Source organism: Hemiscyllium ocellatum, chromosome 14 (genome assembly GCF_020745735.1).
Source record: "Hemiscyllium ocellatum isolate sHemOce1 chromosome 14, sHemOce1.pat.X.cur, whole genome shotgun sequence".
In the NCBI taxonomy this organism is placed as follows: Eukaryota; Metazoa; Chordata; class Chondrichthyes; order Orectolobiformes; family Hemiscylliidae; genus Hemiscyllium; species Hemiscyllium ocellatum.
The window spans coordinates 11886968-11908289 of NC_083414.1; positions in this window are offsets into that span (position 1 = coordinate 11886968).

The following is a 21322-nucleotide window of genomic DNA, read 5'->3' on the forward strand; positions in this document are numbered from 1 at the left end:
TAAATTGCCCGTAGTGTTAGGTAAAGGAGTAAATGTAGGGGAATGGGTGGGTTGCGCTTCGGAGGGTCGGTGTGGACTTGTTGGGCCGAAGGGCCTGTTTCCACACTGTAAGTAATCTAATCTAATCTAATCTAATCTAATCTAAACTGCTGGTCAACTAGCCCAAAGCCTCTGAGTGTTTATCTAGCTCCCTTCTAGTGAGGTCCTTTGGGTTATTTTACCAGGTTAAAAAGTGCTGTTATCCTTTTAAACAGTCAGTACATTAAGACCAAACTGAACAGCAACATATTCATCTCAATATTGGCTATTTGTAGAAGCCCTTACCATGTGTATTAAGTAAATTTATATAGTATCAGCTTGTCTACTTAACAAATTATCAAATTTCCTTTTAAGTCTGATTTTATACAATAGGGTCCTGGGGAAAATAACAAGATAACCTCCAGGGATGAATGAAGGGGTGCCTACATGGGAAACGGGATGGTTAAGGTCATAGAGATCTACAGCACAGAAAAAGGCCCTTCGACCCACCCTGTCCATGCCATTCAAAAACAAGTACCTAACTATTCTAATCCTATTTCCCAGCATTTAGCCCATAGACTTGTGTGCCTTGGAATTGCAAGTAGGCAAAAGTGCGGACTGCAGGTGCTGGAAATCAGAGTCCTGATGAAGGGCTTTTGCTTGAAATGGTGATTTTCCTGCTCCTCAGATGCTGCCTGACCTGCTGTGCTTTTCCAGCACCACTCTGATCTAGACTTGGAATAGCAAGTGCACATCCAAACATGTCTTCATGTGATGAGGGTTTCTGCCTCTGCACCCTTTCCAGGCTCTGAGTTCCAGATTCCCACCACCCTCTCTTTGAGAAACTATTTACTCACTTCCCCTTGTTTTCATCTTAATTTCTCCTCATGTTTGTAAAGACCCAATGCCAGGGGGAATAAAGAGTCCTTGCCTCATGATCTTTGGGACATCCATGTACTTAAACCCACAAGTACATTTCTCTTATAGAAACCCAACTATCTAATTTTTGAAATGTTCGATTAGTTCAAAATGCTTCGGTGGAGCTGGGAATGGGATGGGGGAATTGATATGGAGAGTGTGCTCTTGATACATGAAGAAGAGTTTAGCATCTAATCCCAAATGTCCTCATTCTCATTTTAAATCCATCCCTCTTGTTCTAGACTTCCCCGTTCCTCATAATGCATTTGATCCCGTAAACCTAAGAACTAGGAGAAATAGTATAGTTTCTTGAGGCAGATCCACCATTCAATACAATCATGTCTGATTTTCTAACACCCTTAACTTCACTCTCCTGCCTCAACCCATTCAACCCATTACTAGCTAAAAATCTACCTCCTCCTTAAGTATACTCAATCGTTCATTCCACACTCTGGAGTAGGGATTCATGACCCATTGAGAGAAGCAATTTCTCCTCTTCTCTGTGTTAAATCAGCCACTCCTTATCCTCAAGCTATGACCTCTCATTGTAAATTGCCCCACATGAGAAACATCCTCTCTAAATCTACTTTGTCAATCCCATTTAGCATCTTATATACTTCTGATCTCCTCTCATTCTTCTGAAATCCAGGGAGTATAGGCTAAACTGTTCAATCTGTCTTCAGAAGACAAATGCCGTATCGCTGGAATCAATCTAGTGAACTTCCTCTGAACTTGCTCCAACACAACTACATCCCGCCTCAACAAGGGACCTGAAATTGTACGCAATAGCTAAGGTCTTTTTTAGGGTGGGGGAATCCAAAACTACGGGGCAGAGGTTTAAGGTCAGAGGGGAAAGATTTGTAAAGGACCTAAGGGGTAACTTTCTCCTGCAGAAAGTTACATGTATGGAATGAGTTGGGGAGGCAGGTACAATTATAATATTTAAAAGGCAGCTACATGATAGGGAATGTTTGGACAGACATGGGCAAAATGCTGGCAAATGGGACAGGATCAGATTTGGATGTTTGGTCAGCATGGACGTGTTGGACCGAAGGGTGTGTTTTCCTGCTGGATTATTCTATGACTCTATGTCTCTGTACAGTACAGTTAGTTAATCCTTAATCCTGCACACTCAAGGTACATTCCAAGGCTTGCTTATGGAATCTAACCATATGAATTAAGCACAAGTGATGGCCTAGTAGTATTATTGCTGGACTGTTAACCCAATCACCTAGGTAATATCCTGGGGACCTGTGTGTGAATCCTACCACAGCAGATGGTACAATTTGAATTCAATAAAAATCTGGGGTTAAGAGCCTAATGATGGTCATGAATCAGGATTGTCAGGATAGGCCCATCAGGTTCATTAATGTCCTTTAAGGAAGGAATCTGCCATCCTTACCCAGTCTAGCCTCCATGTGACTCCAGACCCATTGTAATTGGTGACTCTTAAATGCCCTCTGGGCAATAAATGCTGGCCAAGCCAGTAACACCCACATCCTGTGAATGAAGTTTTTAAAAGCCATGGAGTTCATTCAGGTGAACCTGCTCTGTGCCTTCTCTAGTGTCAATGTATCCAACACTGACACACTGGTGCCCAGACTGAACCAAGTCGCTGCAGATTGAGGCTGAATGGAGCTGCGGAACTTTCAAAGCTGTCTATGATTCCATGCGCTCGCTGAGCTACTGCAATGTTATGTCGATCTGAAATTCTTTACCGGACTGCAATGCCAATTCTTTAACTATGTTGTAACTATCTTCCTAACTTTTTTTTAGACATTGTAAGTAATGCTACTACTTTTCCTTTTATTCCTTTGTATCCAAGATTTGTACCTAGGTACATATACCTAAGATGGAGCCATTAAAGGCATCAATTATCACTGTGGTCCTGTCCTTCTGTCTGGAGTTCACGTGACAATAGACAGGATATTCTATAAAGAATATTCGATTTAGCGAACAGTTCATTCTGCTATAACGTGTGTTTCGGCAACATGAATTGGCTGTGATGTGAGTGACGAATTGGGGACGCTGTTTCTCAAGAGCGAACTTTTAAAGCGTGTGTTGGCTGTAACGTGATTACATCACCAATACTTTAAGCGCTGTTTCCAGAGCGCGATTTTTCTATAACCCGGGATTGCACAAGAACACAACCATCGTGTTATAGAGAAACTGCCTGTAATTAGTGTGAGTCATACATGGAAATGAAAATAAAGAGACCACAGAAAAATGACCCACAGTTTGGACAAAGCCTCAGTTATTTCCTTCTTGAAATGTGCTTCTGCATGTGGAGTTGAATCAAAGCTGGGACCAGTTTAGATAGAGTCTGCCTCACTGGATCAGTGGTGCTGGAAGAGCACAGCAGTTCAGGCAGCATCCAACGAGCAGCGAAATCGACGTTTCGGGCAAAAGCCCTTCATCAGGAATAAAGGCAGAGAGACTGAAGCGTGGAGGGATAAGCTAGAGGAGGGTGGGGGTGGGGAGAGAATAGCGTAGAGTACAATGGGTGAGTGGGGGAGGAGATGAAGGTGATAGGTCAGAGAGGAAAGGGTGGAGTGGATACCCTACTCAGCAGAAAGCAGAGAGCCGGCAGTGTGATTAGGTTTTAGCATCCCTGCAGTTTGGCGCCATGACAATGCAGGATGTGACACATGAGTAGAGCGCTCGGATATGTTACACCCAGCATTACTGATGGCAGACACTCCCCTGTGAAAAGGAGAAATGACTTTATCGAGCAGGTTTAACCCCATCTGCTACTCTTTTGAAAGGAGAATCTCAGGCATGAATGGAACCACTTGTCAACACAGGAGGGATGGACAAACAGAGCAGTAAGTGACACAAGGCTTGGGGAGTAGAGACAAATGTGGATAGAGGGAAAAGGAACTGGATCAAATCTTTAGCTCAAACTAATTGAAATCAGGACACTTTTCAATTAATCAGGGTTCATTGACATAAGGACTCCGTTCACACTGAGCAGTTTGCAAATGTTTGAAAGCTGTGATAGTGGGTCTAAACTCTCCCTCCCTCTCATTCTCCATGTTAAACTGAGCCAGTAAATACAAAAGTAAATCAAAATGGGTGGAGAGAGAGGTGGTCTGAAATTGTTGAACTTGAGTTGGATCCAGAAGGCTTTAAAGTGTCAAAAAAGCTAAAATTCTTGATCCTCAACCATCCCTTTTGTTCTCCCTCTCTCTCCTTAGTTTTAGTGAAGTAGATCTCATTGTGTCTCTATCAGCCATCAGCTCTGAAGAAGAAATACATTTGAAATGCGAATGAATTGTGTGTTGGTCCCTTCGGTTAGTGCTAAGGAAGTTGGCAGGAAGGGTAAATAATTAGGCAGGGTTGGCCCATGGGGGGATAATTGCCACTCTTCCCACCTACTCAGAGATGGGTGTTCAGGGTGAAAAGGTCAGTGGGCAATCTTGATGACCTGTCTACAGTGAAGACTCTTCAGTAGGAGAGCGTGAGGACTGCAGATGCTGGAGATCAGTCAGAAGGTGTGGCACTGGAAAAGCACAGCAGGTCAGGCAGCATCCGAGGAGCAGGAGAGTCGACGCTTCCAGCGTAAGCTGATCATCAGGAAGAGCTTATGAAGAGATTCCTGATGAGGAGTTTATGCTCGAAACGTCGACTGTCCTGCTCCTCGGACGCTGCCTGACCGGCTGTGCTTTTCCAGCAAGTCCCTTCAGCAGTTAATTAATGGACACTTAAAGGTGCCAAGAGCTGTTCTTTCCACAGGGAAACCAGTTGGATCGAGGCTATTTGCCATGGCCTGGGGCTAGGGATGGGATGCAGATGTTTGCCTGTTAAAGGCACACCCCTGCTGTTGCTCTGATACTCACCCTCCCCACGACACAACTGCTCCCATGACAAACACACACACACACACACACACCATGCACACATATGCCACACACATAAACACACACATACACACGCACACCACACACACACGCACATGCGCACACACGCACCCACATGCACATCACACAGCCGCACACACACCATGCAAACACATATGTCACACACATGCACACAAACACACACACATACACGGAAGACTCCTTCCTGACTCTTCATGGCTGGCTCTCCAACAATATCCTTCAACTCCCTGAGGTATCCTCCTCTGTCTTCACAGCCAACAGTTTCTGGTTTGGCAGGGATGGGAGCCCAATAGACAGCACTGGAGTAGCTGGGGATGAGATGTTCATTGCCTCTGAAGTTGTCAAATCCCACACTCAGTGCACAGACCACTAAATATTGGCCTCTTAATCTCCTTCAATAGATGCTCTCACACCTACAGAGTACTTCCAGCACTCTTCTGTTTTCTGACTCACATACAGATTTGTGAGAAACCTGGACAGTGTTACTGGGGCTCCAGATACTGGGCACTTAAGACAGTGGATGGCCAGGCTGCAGCATGAGAGGTCAGGGATAAGCATTCTTGGGTTTAATGGGGCAATAGAGTGTGAGGCTGGAAAAGCACAGCAGGTCAGACAGCATCCGAGAAGCAGGACGGTCAATGTTTCGGGCTGAGACATTGACCGTCCTGCTCCCTGGATGCCGTCTGACCTGCTGTGCCCATCAATCTTCACATTTATTGACTCTGACTTCCAATATCTACAGTCGAAGAACAACAAATAACAAAGAACCTTGCAGCATAGGAACAGGCCCTTCGGCCCGACAAGCCTGTGCCGATCCAGATCCTCTATCTAAACCTGTCACCTATTTTCCAAGGATCTGTATCCTTCTGCTCCCTGCTCATCCATGTACCCGTCTAGATACCTCTTAAATGGCGCTATTGTGCCCACCTCTACCACCTCCACTGGCAGCATGTTCCAGACACCCTCACCGCCCTCTGTGTAAAGAACTTTCCATGCATATCTCTCTTAAGCTGTCCTTACTGTGTTCTGGGTTTAATAGCTTTTTCTAACAAAAGAAAGAAAGATTTGTATTTTTACGGCACTACACACAGTATGTTTTGAAAGGTGGTCTCTGTTGTAACGTAGGAAGCATGGCAACAAATTTTGCACAGTGATTCCCACCAGCAGAAATGGGATAGTGACCAGGCACTCTGTTTGCTGACTGTGTTAATCAGTCAAGAAACCAGGATAACTCCCTTGCTCCTCTCACAAGTAGTGTACTGCCCACCCACCCCCGGTTAAACATCGCAGTTGAATAGAGCAGTCATGAGTAAGCCTGGATTTATGAGCTTGAGGAGTGGGATTTGAACTCAGACCCTTGTGACTCAGTATCAGGAAAGTCACCAACTGAGACACTGTCCCAGCCAGAAGCTTTTCTTTCCTTTCTCAGAGGGGGAGGGATTCCAGTACTAGCACGAATGGCCTGCTCACATTAGGAAAAGTTTAAAAGGGACCTAAGGGCCAACCTTTTCACACAGATGCGTGTATGGAATGAGCTGCCAGACGAGGTGGTGGAGTCTGATGCAGTTACAACATTTAAAAGGCATCTGGATGGGTATATGAATAGGAAAGGATTAGAGGGATATAGGCCAAGTGCTGGTAAATAGGACTAGATTAAGTTAGGATATAGATTAGGTTTGAAGGTGGTATAGTGGCTCAGTGGTTAGCACTGCTACCTCATAATGCCAGGGAGCTGGGTTTGATTCCAGCCTCAGGTGACTGTCCATGTGTTTTGCATATTCTCCCCATGTCTGTGTGGGGTTCCTCCAACAGTCCAAAGATGTGCAAGTCAGGTGAATTGGTCACGCTAAGTTGCCCATAGTGTTAGGTGCATTAGTCAGTGGTAAATATAGGGTAGGGGAATAGGTCTGGACGAGATACTATTCAGAGGGTCAGTTTGGAACTTGTTGGGCCAAATGGCCTGTTTCCAATATTGAGGGGGACGAAATCTAATCTAATCTAATATCTGGTTGACATGGATGAGTTGGCGGTCTGTTTCCATGCTGTACAGCTCCATGACTCTATGACTGAGGACCCCTGAAAGGGAGAAGGACAATGTGTTTGACAGAGTTTACAACCAAATGTGGTCTTGACAGAGCAAGAGGAAACTAACAGCTACATCGTTAACAAAGGACGTTGCATTCACACAAGCAGTCTTTGAAATGAATGCAAGCGATTGGAGCCAAATTGTCGGCGGCCTTGGGCCGTCTGAGATCACTGGTAGAGATTGGGAGGTGCAGTGGCCTTCCATTGCAGCTGGAAGGGGCCTTGTGCTGATAGTGGTGTCCTCTAGGCCTGTGGATATAATGGAGAGTTTAACATAGGTACGAGCAGATAGACAGTGGAGGAGTGGTATCAGCTCACATAGCTGGAGAAAGCTGAGCCCTCTTGATAGAGGGAGCCTTGGAATACATTCCCCCCCCCCCTCCTCTCCCAAGAAGATTGAAGGTTGCCTGTGTCTACTGCATCCAGAGCAGAGGGACAGTACTCTGGGGAGAAAGGGGGGAGTGGGGGAAGGTAACGTGGGACTCGAATCTCAGACTAATCCTGAGTGATGTGGGAGAGGACTGCAGCAGACGGGAGTTTAGCTATTAATAACGCAAAAACAAGCTTAAACTGCTGAACACAGGGGATGGATTATTAAATAGACTTCTTTCTTTTTTCCTCTCTTCATAGATTTGCATTTTTTTCTTCCCTTCATTCCTGAAAGTCTTGACATATTTTATGAGTGTCCCAGTCTGATTGATGAAGTCTGGAACTAAATTGGAACTAACCAGGAGAGTACAGTGAGTATGTTAGTGAGCTGATAATCTAGATTCGGCTAATGATGGGGGAAACATGGATTCAAGTCTCACCACTACAGCCAAGGTCATTTAAATCCAATTAATTAATAAATCCGAAATGATATGGCCATCATGAATCTACTAGGCAGCTGTTCAAAACAAACACGATCTAGTTAAGTATGCGTCTTTAGAGTAGGAAATTTATTACCCTTATTACATCAGGCACCTATTTGACTCCACAGCACATCAATATGGTTAATGTTAACAGCCCTCTGACAATGGCCATTTTTGTTCAAGCAGACAGCACACCAACATCTTCCCAGGGGTAATTAGGGATGGGCAATACAGGCCGGCCCAGCCAGTAATGCCCACAATTATCTGAATGAGCAAAAGAAGTGAAAGTTGTGATCCTTTTCGTTAGCGACAAGAGACTTCATTGAGATGTCTATAACTGTAAAGGGATGGGATAGGTTATATAGATGGTGATTGATTGAATGAGTTGACGTTGAGGTAAAATTAAATGTAAATGAGCTAGAACAGGTGACCTCAGTATATGTTAATGATCGAAGGGGAGACAGTATTGTCGTGTTGGAAGAGGAGAAATGGATGTGTCAATGAATATGATGAATCTGTGGGACTAAGACAAATTGCTTTGCACCTCCAATTGTCCTGGCGAAAAAAAATTCCCAGCATTTCTTCAACAGTTTTCACAATTATCAAACATCTCAGAAGGTCTTTATAGTATTTTATGCTTTGAAAAGTAAGATATTTGCCTCGTTCATTTGAAGTTGCCATATGCATTTGTACCAGCACTGGGAGTCTGCACAAACAGTTTAATAAAGGATACTACTGTTGATCATGCGCAATTTTAATTCTGGGTTGCTGTTGAAGAAATATCTGTCAATGTCATGGGATAAAAATCTCCAAGGAACTTCTGATAGTGACAAAGCACTGGACATTCTTGAGGATTTTTGAAATGCCAATCTCCTTTGAAGATACCAGAATGAAAGGTTGTTTTTGCTGGAGAATATGGCACACCTCTCAGTTTCTACACAGCAACTGCATCTGCACAGAATTGCTGATACATATGTGATCCCTATACACACACTGATAACATTCCTACATTTTAAGCTGATTGTAGCGGCAGACTGAAAGGTTCTGGACGTAGGGTTGCTCACTGAGCTGGAAGGTCTGTTTTCAGATGTTTCCTCACCATACTAGATAACATCATCAGTGAGCCTCCGCATGAAGCACTGCTTGTATGGCCCACTTTCTATTCACGTGTTTAGGTTTCCTTGGGTTGGTGATGTCATTTCCTGTGGTGACATCATTTCCGGTGGCGAAAGGTGTTACCTGCAAGTTGCATGTAGACCTCAATGTGCTGTTAGTCACTCACTAATGATGATGAATGTCATTTCAGGTCAGGAAGCAGAATGAGAAAGAACTTCCCTGACATTATTGACCAAGTTGGGGACTAGATTAGGGTGGCACGGTGGCACAGTGGTTAGCACTGCTGCCTCACAGCGCCAGGGACCTGGGGTCAATTCCCGCCTCAGGCGACTGACTGTGTGGAGTTTGCACATCCTCCCCGTGTCTGCGTGGGTTTCCTCCGGGTGCTCCGGTTTCCTCCCACAGTCCAAAGATGTGCGGGTCAGGTGAATTGGCCATGCTAAATTGCCCGTAGTGTAAGGTAAGGGGTATGTGTAGGGGTATGGGTGGGTTGCGCTTCGGCGGTTCGGTGTGGACTTGTTGGGCCGAATGGCCTGTTTCCACACTGTAAGTAATCTAATTAGTTTAGGATATCTGGGAGGTGTAGAGGGGTCTGTTTCCATGCTGTATAACTCTATGACTCTCTTCCCCTTTGGTTCTTGAACTACACCAATCATAAAGAGAACCAGAATCGAATCTGCGTTGATACATAGTCACGAAACCAAGCGATACAACCACAAACTTGACACCCCAAATTGATTACATTACAAGACCGTAAGCAATAGGGACCAGGCCATTTGACCCCTCAAGTCTGCTCAACCATTCAATACGATCATGGCTGATCCAATATTCCCCACGTAAAAAATGAGGTCTGCAGATGCTGGAGATCACAGCTGCAAATGTGTTGCTGGTCAAAGCACAGCAGGCCAGGCAGCATCTCAGGAATAGAGATTCCTCTATTCCTGAGATGCTGCCTGGCCTGCTGTGCTTTGACCAGCAACACATTTGCACCAATATTCCCCACGTCCACTTTCCTATCCTTTCCCCATAGCCTTTGATTCCCCGACTGATCATAAATCCATTTATTTTGGACCAATGCACAATGTTAAATATTTTAATTTGACCTCACCTCATCAGGAAAGTCATTGACCTGAAATGTTAACTCCATCTCTCTCTCTTCGCAGTTTCTGCTTGGCCTGCTGAGATTTTACGGATCTTGTTTATTCTTCTTAGCTCATAACTGGGAGTGAGTGATACATTGGAATCTCATCAGTGGTGGTGAGGCAGTTGAGATGTACTACACAGAGAATATTGGATAAGTGAGACTGACTTAGAAGTCAAAATCTGAAATGGCCAGAAATGTAGATGGGGAAGGGGTCATTCTTTGTTTTGTACATAAAATAATACACTTGGAAGTGAGTTAGAGGCTATTCAAATAGTTCATGTAGGGAATAAACAGTCACTTTGATAAGACAGAACTTGATATTGCTGAAAGACAGACTTATTTTTGAAGCTTTACATCTTTCCCTCACCCAGACTGGAAGGCGATGGCCTCGTGATATTATTGTTGGTCTGTTAATGCAGGGACCCAGATAACATTCCAGGGACCCGTGGTCAAAACCTACCATGCCATAATGTGGAATTTCAATTCAATAAATTTTTGGAATTAAGCATCTAATGATGACCTTTGCTGATTGTTGGAAAGGCCCATCTGGTTCACTAACGTCCTTTAGGGAAGGAAACTACCATCCTTACCTGGTCTAGCCTACCCATGACTCCAGGCCCATAGCAATGTGGTTGACTCTGAGCTGCCTCCTGGTCAATTCAAGTATGGCAAAATTCAAATGGTCACCACAACGTACACTCCGGGAGAAAGGGGTACTGATTGGCAAGTCTCTGCTATGAAAGCAGCAGGGAATTATAGATTCTCCAGTCTCCCAGGGAATTGAAAGGAATGCACAAGGCTTGGTAATCTGTTGATATGTGTCTGTCGGTTTCCTGTCTACCTTATTAATATCATTTAACTCAGGACATTGCAGGGTTGACTCTAGCTTCAAGAGGTTTATTTACGGAACATTAAACATCTTAGAGTTTAATGAAATTTCCACACACATGGTTATCTGCTAAATCCCCGGTCTTCTTTCGAGAAGATTCCACGTAAAGTCAATCCTTGACTCTCTAACGCTATCTGGATTAGAGTGGTGCAGGAAGAGCACAGCAGTTCAGGCAGCATCCGAGGAGCAGCAAAATCGACGTTTCGGACAAAAGCCCTTCATCAGGAAGCTCTCTCTAACACTATCCACAGGCATAAGTAATCAACTAACGTGCAAGGATCAGGTACCATAATCTGAAATACCCATCGAAGATGACATCTAATGTTTCCCTGTCGTTCCCAACAAAATTTATGTTGGAACCTAAGTGAGGGTTTCAGATTGAGAATAAAGCGTGCATACCTTTTGAAAAAAAATCATTCTCAGGATCAGAGCATCGCTGGTTGGTCCAGTGTTTATTATCCAAGTCTAATTGCTCTGGAGAAAGCAGGGGTGAGCTGCCTTCTTGAACTGTGTCAGTCCATGTGATGTAGGGCTACCCACATGGACGTTAAGGAGCAAGTTCAGAATTCTGACCCAGCCACTGTGAAGGAATGGTGATATGATTCCAAGCCAGCATTATCAGAGACTTGGAGGGGGACTTCCAGGTGATACTACCAGGCATAAAATCGTAGAGATTTACAGCACAGAAATAGGCCTTTTAGCCCATTGAGTCTGTGCCAGTCTAAAACAACTAGGAGAGTCAATGACCAAGTGGTATTATTGCTGGATTTTTGTTCAGAAACTCAGCTTATGTTCTGGGGACCGGGGTTTGAATCCAACCATGGCAGATGGGGGAATTTGAATTCAATAAAGAATCTGGAATTAAGGGTCTACTGATGACCATTGCTGGGGAACAAAACCCATCAAGTTCACTCATGCCCTTTAGTGAAGGAAATCTGCCACCCTTACCTGGTCTGGCCAATATGTCACGCTACTCCATACTCTCTGGAGATGGGGAATAAATGCTGGCCTAGCCAGAGATGCCGACATCCCATAGATGAATAGAGGGGAGAAAAACACCTAACTATTGAAATCCCATTTTCCAGTCCTGGGCCCATAGCCTTGTATGCCATTGTATCGCAAGTGAAAATGTAAATGTTTCTTAAATGTTATGAGACTTTCCGCGTCTACCACCTCTATATGCTGCCCTCGCCCTGACAGTGATTGAAAGGATGGAATCTAATTGAGATGTTCAGATACAGGTACACTGACACTTTCTTAACATAGAACAGTACAGCACAGTACAGGCCTTTTGACCCATGATGTTGTGCTGACATTTTATCTACTCTAAGATCAGATTAACCTACATACCTTTCATTTTACTATCATCCAAGTGCCTGTCCGAGAGTTGCTTAAATATCCTTAATGTGTCTGACTCTACTACCACTGCTGGTGGTGCATTCCACACACCCACCTCTGACATCTCCCCTAAACCTTCCTCCAATCACCTTAAAATTATGCTTCTTCCTGATAGCCATTTCCACCCTGGGAAACAGTCTCTGTCTATCCACTCTACCTATGCCTCTCATTATCTTGTACACCTCCATTAAGTCACCCCTCATCCTTCCTCGCTCCAATGTTTTTCTGTTTGTCTTTCCCCTGCAGCATCCCTTCACAGTTATGGAGCTTGTTTTCCACCACCACCCCCTCCCACAGCAACCGTGTAAGTGACTCAGCAAAGAGACTTTATTCAATATTCCCATCACAGAAAACACCTATGTGGCCAGGGAACCAGTGATAAGCAGAGCCCGATAAGGGCAATGCTAAGCGTGACGAAAGGTCAAGAGGAGGGTAGGGATTAAGTCAAAACAGTGCTGGAGGGACTACACCTTCTGAACAGTGCCCTTCTCCCCAAAGGTATCAAGAGTGTTGGTGGACACCATGTGCCCCCTCTCCAGGGACACCCAGGCACCAACATAGCCACGGAAGAGGGGCATAAAGTAGGCCAAAACAACCCCCTCCAAGGCCACTGCCTGTTTATAGCCAGCCTGGCTAGACCCAGGCGCAGACCCATGAGGAGATCCTCTGACCTATTGCATCCCTCCACAGCGGGTGCCCGAAGATCAGGAGCACTGGGCTAAATGATACTTTCTGCTAAGGTGTTCTTGTCCCTAGCACAATGTGCCCAGTTATAATGGGCAACGTCCTCTTCCAGCGGATGCTTAGCATGACCCTTAAGGTCACACATTTGCCTCTCTCAGGAGTTACTGCTGAGCGCGGTGTTGATGGGGATGTGACATTGCAGGAAAACGCCAGTCTAATTATCTTTATATGGAGGAATATTAATAAACCACTATTTGACCCCCAAGGCCAGAATGTGATGTTACATTTTAATTTGCTGCAGCTTTCAAAACATTTCTTTAAAGAAAGAAATGCCAATTTGTTTAATAGAGCTGATACATTTTTCTGGATCGATTTCAAAGTGTAGGAAATTACGCAACCCTTTGCTGCAAACGCTGTTAGAACTGATGCAGGGGGCTGCAAGGGGAAGCAGTCAGTTTACTCGGCCATACTTATAGGTCAGCTGTAAAATAAAATGACATTACACCAAGGTGAAGTCTCAGAGTTGGAGGATACTCCTCACTTATTCTCCCAGTTCTTGGGAAAAGTGCTTCCCAAGGAAGTTTCTGCCTCCCCGTTCTCAACTCCCCTTAAAAAAATATATAAAAACACAACCGAGACCTCCAGCGACCCATGGAAGAAATTTGAGGGTCATTTTGTTCTGAGCCTTTCAATGAGACCTGTCATGATCAATGTTGATTTGAGCTCCCTCCTGTGGTTTTGTGCGTAACAGCAACACTTGGCATGGAGCTGCAGCCCAGTTAGTTCTTGAGCATCTGGGATGGAGAGGGGTAGAGAACGGGCACATGTTGGGGGGAGGCATGAGAGGTACTGGGAGAAGCCAGCCGAAGCTGGAACTGCTGTTCACCCCACGCCTCCAAAGACCACTGCCAGCAGTACTCAGAAACTGGAAATGTTGCATTCTTTCAGAATGGGAAATTGGTTAATTTTTCTTAGGCAGGACTAAGAGGGGAGTCAGCGGGGAGGGGGGAGTTGGGTGGGGGAGCTGGAGGGGGAGGACTGCAAATGCTGTTAAGATGCAAATCATGTTCTAATTGGGGTGGCACAGTGGCTCAGTGGTAGGAGCAGGAACCTGGGATCGATGACAACCTCGGGTGACTGAGTGTGTGGGCGGGTATTCCGTTTTTTTCCCACAATGCAAAGGTGTGCGGGTTAGATAGATCAGCCATGCTGAATTGCCCTACAATGTCCCCGTTAAGTGGGTTAGCCATCGGAAATAAAGGGTGAGTCTGCGTGGGCCAGTGTGGACAGGCTGGGCCGAATGGCTTGCTTCTCCACTGTAGGGATTCTACGAATGTGGGGGAACTGGCTTCTGGTTGAGTGTGATGCCCTCTGGAGTTCAATGGCCGATAGGTCAAACTTGGGAGTGGTGCTCGATGGTGGGAAACATCTGCTGGTCCAACGTGAGGCTTTGAAAGGAGGCAGATTGCAGTGCAATACACAAAATTAATTTATTCCTGAAGGCTTGATATAAAAGAGACACAACAACAGAGACTGCTTTGTCCCTTTCCTTCACATTGCTCTTGATAGAAAGCATCAAAACAAGACATTTTCTGTCAATCTCTGAACACCCACATCAGTATTTGTCTGACCTTTCCTTGTTTCTGAGGGTCGGGTCACTGGATGGGGCCACAGGCCTGGGAAACGTCCCATGATGATTAGCCATCAACTCCTGCAGAATGGTTGACTGGGACTTCCACTCATACCGCCTGCCATCATCGAAGGATTTACAGACCAACTTGTTGGGCCACACTGTGAAGGCCCCTGAGGTGAGGCGGACTTTCTTCTCTCTGAGGGTTGAGAGGCGTTGGAACACTTTGCCACAGAGCGCTGTGGGGATAGACAATCTGTTTATAATTTAAGGCTGAGACAGATAGATATATTCATAACCAGCAGGGGGATGGAGGGTTATTGAGAAACGGCAGGAGAGTGAATGTGAGGAATGTCAGATCATAATCCAATGGAATGGTGGAGCAGGGTCAAGGAGCCAAAGGATCTACTCCAGTTCTGTACGGTCTAACCTCCCATGGTGTGGGACTCAAACTGGAGTTGCTGGGCCAGAGGAAGGAACATTGTATTGTACCACAAGATGTGCTCCATATAGAAATTTAGCCCTGTAATCAGTCAGAGCTGTCTGACACACATACTGACCAACATTCCTGACGGATTTGCAGATTATCGCTCCTGGTGCGGATTATTGCCTCATGGAAGAGGTTGATCATCAACGCTCACCATTCCTGATGAAGTGTTTTTGCCCGGAACGTCAACCCTCCTGCTCCCTCGGATGCTGCCTGACCTGCTATGCTTGTCCAGCACCACACTCTCGACTCTGATCTCCAGCGTCTGGAGCATTTTGCCTAATGCTCATTCTGCGCCCATTTCTATCTGAAACTTCACGTTAAATCCAGGCCCCTCTCCGCCTCCTTCTTGGGTGAACATAAAAAATTGACAAAAATCATGAACCGACACCTCCACATCATAAAAAGTGATCACACAATTTTGAAGAAAGAGGGAGGTTTTGAACCCTGATGTCCTGAACAATGTTTATTCTTCAACTGAAATCATTCAAAGATTATTGACTTGTTATAATGCAATAACTTGTGGCAACTTGCTTTGAGCTAGTGAGCTGTCACATCTTTTGAATCATGACAGCGTCGACACTTCATTAGCTGGAGAGTAGTTTTGGAGCTCTTGCGTCTGTGAAAGGCAATACATGAATCCATAGCTCTCTCTTTCTCTTTGATGTCTACAATATTGACTTGAAAACAGGACACAGGTATGCGGATGATTTCCAGGAAACCAGGATCCTGGAGAGGGGGACAGGCCTAGGGTACTGATCCCCAGCCCCCTTCCTCTCTGTAGGCCTGGGATCCAAGCTTTTTTGGCCATCACAGTAAAAGCCAAATCTACCTTTACCTACTGTTCTCTATAGAAATGCTGTTGTATTTATTGAACTTTATTGTTTATCCCAAATTGGAACTCCACATCACTGATTTTTTAAAAATATTGACATTTATGTTTGGATAGCATCGTGGAACAATCTGATCTCAGAACCCCAACAGTGCAAAAGAGGCCATTCAGCCCATCAAGTCTGCACTGACCCTCTCAAGAGCAACCCACCCAGACCCACCCCATCCCTGTAGTCTTGCATTTCCCATGGCCAGTCCCTCTATCCTGCACACTACAAGACAATTCCCCCTGGCTAATCCACCAAGCGATACATCCCCGGACACAATGGAACAACTTATCATGGCCAATCCACCTAATCTGCACATTTTGGATTGTGGGAGGAAACCCACACAGGCACAGGGAGAAAGTGCAAACTCCACACAGAAAATCCCCCAAAGATGGAAACAAACTTGGGTCCCTAGCACTGTGAGGCAGCAGTGCTAACCACTGAGCCATCGCACCACTCCATCTGTGCATCATTAGAAAAATGGTAGATTGAGGGGGTAAAAAATGAGGGCTGCAGATGCTGGAGATCACAGTTGAAAATGTGTTGCTGGTTAAAGCACAGCAGGTCAGGCAGCATCCAAGGAATAGGAAATTCGACGTTTCGGGCATAAACCCTACATCAGGAATGAGGAGAGGGTGCCAGGCAGGCTAAGATAAAAGGTAGGGAGGAGGGAGTTGGGGGAGGGGCGATTGAGATGTGATAGGTGGAAGGAGGTCAAGGTGACGGTGATAGGCTGGAGTGGGGTGGGGGCGGAGAGGTTAGGAAGAAGATTGCAGGTTAGGAGGGCGGTGCTGAGTTGAGGGGGGGTACCTGATTAAGGTCTACAAAATCATGAAGGGTATAGACAGGGTGGATAGAGACAAGCTTCATCCCAGGGTGAGGGATTCAGTAACAAGAGGTCATGCGTTCAATGTGAGAGGTGAAAAGTTTAAGGGGGCTACAGACAGAAAGTACTTTACACAGAGGGTGGTAGGTGCCTGAAATGCATTGCCAGCAGAGGTAGTAGAGGCAGACATGGTAGATTCATTTAAGGTGCATCGGGACAGATGCATAAGTAGGTGGGGAGCAGAAAGATACTGATCCTTAGGAATTGGGCGATTAATTTAGACAGTGATTTGGAACGGCACAGGCTTGGAGGGCCGAAGGGCCTGTTCCTGTGCTGTGAATTTTCTTTGTTTTCTTTGTATTACAACACAGGTCAGTGTCAGGAAAATCTTGAACCCAGGTCCTTCTGGCTTAGAGGTAGGGGCACAACCACTGTGTTACAAGATCCTTACTCACTTTCTTTATAACTGACGCCAACTCGAATTGTACTCATGCATCACGTCTGACCCCCGCACACTCTAATGGAGTCATGCCCCCTTCTTGTCTCTATTACCCATCCCTTGTTGATGTAAAACCCTCCTATTAGTTGACAATGCATGTTGCCAACTTGAGCTGGACATATTCCTGGAGATTTCACCACATGTGACCTCATGCCCCACCCCTGGATCCCACCCAACTCCACCCGTCAGAAGGTGAATCGATCTTCATTTTGATTGGATTCTTGGCTGTCAATCAAATAGTCTTCCATTTCATGGCAGCTGTTATAGAACATAGAACATAAAACATAGAACATTACAGCGCAGTACAGGCCCTTTGGCCCTCGATGTTGTGCCGCCCTATCATACTAATCTGAAGCCCATCCCACCTACACTTATTGTAAAGAATAACCTTTATCTTAAGATATTTAGCAGAGGGATTGAATTCAAGAGTCGTGAAGTGATGTTGCTGCTGTACAGGACTTTGGTTAGGCCACATTTGGAGTACTGTGTGCAGTTCTGGTCGCCTCACTTTAGGAAAGATGTGGAAGCTTTGGAGAGGGTGCAGAGAAGATTTACCAGGATGTTGCCTGGAATGGAGAATAGGTCGTACGAGGACAGGTTGAGAGTTCTCGGCCTTTTCTCGTTGGAACGGCGAAGGATGAGGGGTGACTTGATAGAGGTTTATAAGATGATCAGGGGAATAGATAGAGTAGACAGTCAGAAACTTTTTCCCCGGGTACAACAGAGTGTTACAAGGGGACATAAATTTAAGGTGAAGGGTGGAAGGTATAGGGGAGATGTCAGGGGTGGGTTCTTTACCCAGAGAGTGGTGGGGGCATGGAGTGCGCTGCCCGTGGGAGTGGTAGAGTCAGAATCATTGGCGACCTTTAAGTGGCAATTGGATAGGTACATGGATGGGTGCTTAATCTAGGATAGATGTTCGGCACAACATCGTGGGCCGAAGGGCCTGTTCTGTGCTGTATTGTTCTATGTTCTATGTTCTATGTTTTATGTTCTGGCAGGTTAATCTCTGCAGAGTCCGGGAGAGGTCAGCCATTCTTTTCTGGGCACTAGCATCCATTGTTCTTTTAGTTTTTATTAGAATAGGGAGATGGTTGTTCTTGACAGGTGCAAACTTGATGGGCTGAAGGGCCTGTTTCTATGCTCTGTCATCTCTGATAAAGTGGAAAAGCACAGCAGGTCAGGCAGCATCCAAGGAGCAAAAGAGCTGACATTTCGGGAAGGACCTTTCTTCAAGACTATGTTACGCACAAAAACGTTGACTCTCTTGCTCCTCAGATACTGCCTGACCTGCTTTTCCAATGCCACGCTTTATCAATGCAGAGTTCCCACAGCACAGAAACAGACCCTTCAGCCCATCAGATCCATACGTGTTGAGAACAATCACCTCACTATTCTAATAAAAACCAAAAGAACTGTGGATGCTGGATATCAGAAACAAAGGCGGCAATTGCTGGAAACGCTCCAGCAGGTCTGCGTTCAGAGGAAGGGTCACTGAACCCGAAATGTTAACCCTGATTTCTCTCCAATGCTGCTGCCAGACCTGCTTTTATCTCTGACCTTGCTATTCCACTAGGAGAAAGTCAGGACTGCAGATGCTGGAGATCAGTGTTGCTGGAAAAGCGCAGCAGGTCAGGCAGCATCCAAGGAACAGGAGAATCGGCGTTTCAGGCATAAGCCCATTCCTGAAGAAGGGCTCATGCCCGAAACGTTGATTCTCCAGCTCCTTGGATGCTGCCTGACCTGCTGCGCTTTTCCAGCAACACATTTTTCAGCCTTGCTATTCCACTCCCATTTTCCTGCACTTGGACCATAGCTTTGACATTGCAAGCACACATCTAAATATTTCTGAAATGTTATAAGGGTTTCTGTCTCTGTCACCCTTACAGTCTGTGAGTCCCAGATTCCCATCACCCTCTGGGTGAGAAAATGTTCCCTCACCTCGTCGAAGCCTTAGCCTCACCCCCACCCCCAACCAATGATATCCTCAAGTTTGCAAGTTCCTCCCTGCCTATCCTATCTATATGCCCCTCATAATGTCACACATTTCAGTCATATCCTCCTTCTCATTCTGCCCTGGTCATGAAGACCTGATCCATCATCAGGAAAGACACTGTTAAACTTGAAGGGAGGCAGAAAAGATTTACAAGGATGTTTGCCAGGGTTGGAGGATTTGAGCTATAGGCTGAGGCTGAATAAGCTGGGGCTGTTTTCCCTGGAGTGCTGGAGGCTGAGGGGTGACTTTATTTAGGTTTATGAAATCATGAGGGTCACGGATAGAGTGAATAGTCAAGGTCTAGATTAGAGTGGTGCTGGAAAAGCACAGCAGGTCAGACAGCATCCGAGGAGCAGGAAAATCAACGTTTCGGGCAAAAGCCCTTCATCAGGAATAGAGGCAGGGTGCCTGCAGAGTGGAGAGATAAATGAGTTGCAGTGGGACAGGGACTCCCTGAGATTCTTGTAGAGAGAGGAGGAAAACTTCTTCAGGGCAGGCATCCTTTGAATAGTCAAGGTCTCATTCCCCAGGGTAAGGGGCTATTGGTTTAAAGTGAGAAGGAAAATATTTAAGAAGGATCAAAGGGGCAACTTTTTCACTCAGAGGGTGGTGCGTGTATGGAATGAGCTGCAAGAGGAAATGCTGGAGGCTGATACAATTTCAGCATTTAAAAGGCATCTGGGTGGGTAAAGGGATGTGGGCAAAATACTTGCAAATGGGACTAGGTTAATTTAGGATATCTGGCCAGCATGGACAAGTTGAACCAAAGGGTCTGTTTTGGTGCTGTACATCTCTAAGGCTCTCCGACTCTGTGACATTGTTGTTTGAGGGAGCATGCTGCTCGTAAGTTAGCTGCTGTATTTTCCTCTGAATCACAAGACAGATTGTAGTCGGGAAGCATTTAATTGACTGCACGCCACTTTGGGAGATCCTGAGGTCACAAAAACCACCACATAACTGCAGATGCTGTCGTAAAGTTGTTGAAGAAAATTAAGTTGTTGCTGCCCAGATATGACATACATAACCAGGCTCAAAATAATTGTCGGTTTTAACATGTTTAGAGGGAAATGGAGAAGGGGCAGGAATTTGAGTCACACAAGTGGTCTGACTGAAAATCTGTCATTAAATCATGAAATTAGATCAGAAGAGCTCATGGTTGGACTCTCACACTGCTGACCCTCCAGCCTGTGACCCTAATGTGTTTTTTTTTATTGAAGGTTGCTCTGGGATCTGAGGAAACTCGGAGATAAAGTGGAGTAGATTAGATTCCCTACAGTGTGGAAATAGGCCCTTCGGCCCAACAAGTCTACGCTGACTCTCCAAAGAGCAACCTACCTAGACTAATTTCCCACAGAGCACTATGGGTAATTTAGCATGGCCAATTCACCTGACCTGCACATCCTTGGATTGTGGGAGGAAACCCATACAGACACGGGGAAGAATATGCATAACTCCACACAGACAGTCACCCAAGGCTGGAATTGAACCTGGGACCCTGGTGCTGTGAGGCAGCAGTGATAACCACTGAGCCATCGTCTCACCCTTCATAAGTGAGGATTTTTTTTTATTAAGTGAGTTGTTTTGGATCAGGAACTGTACTGATAGCATAAACAAATTTAGGAAGAATGTTCTAAAGAGAGTTTCATATCTATTTAAGCAGAATTATCTCCAGGGCAATGAGGAAAGAGTATGGGGAGGGGAATTTATCAGTTTTAAGAGCCAGCATTTTCACAATGAGGTGATTGGTCTGTTTCTGTGCCATACGTCCCCACAGGGAAAATTTTGACCTGACTCTCCCGTTGAGAGGAATGTTGCAATTCCCTGTACTGGTGATTACACTCACTCTGGAGGACAAAAGCAGCATTGCACCCAAACCTTTCCGTTTCCTGACAGCTGGGTTCCATTCAAGTTCCCCCCTCTTCCCCCCCAGCCGAGGGTAGAGGGAGACCGGAGCACGAGTAGATCATTCAGACTTTCATACCTGCTTTGCCATTCAATGGGATCATGGCTGATCCAGTTGTG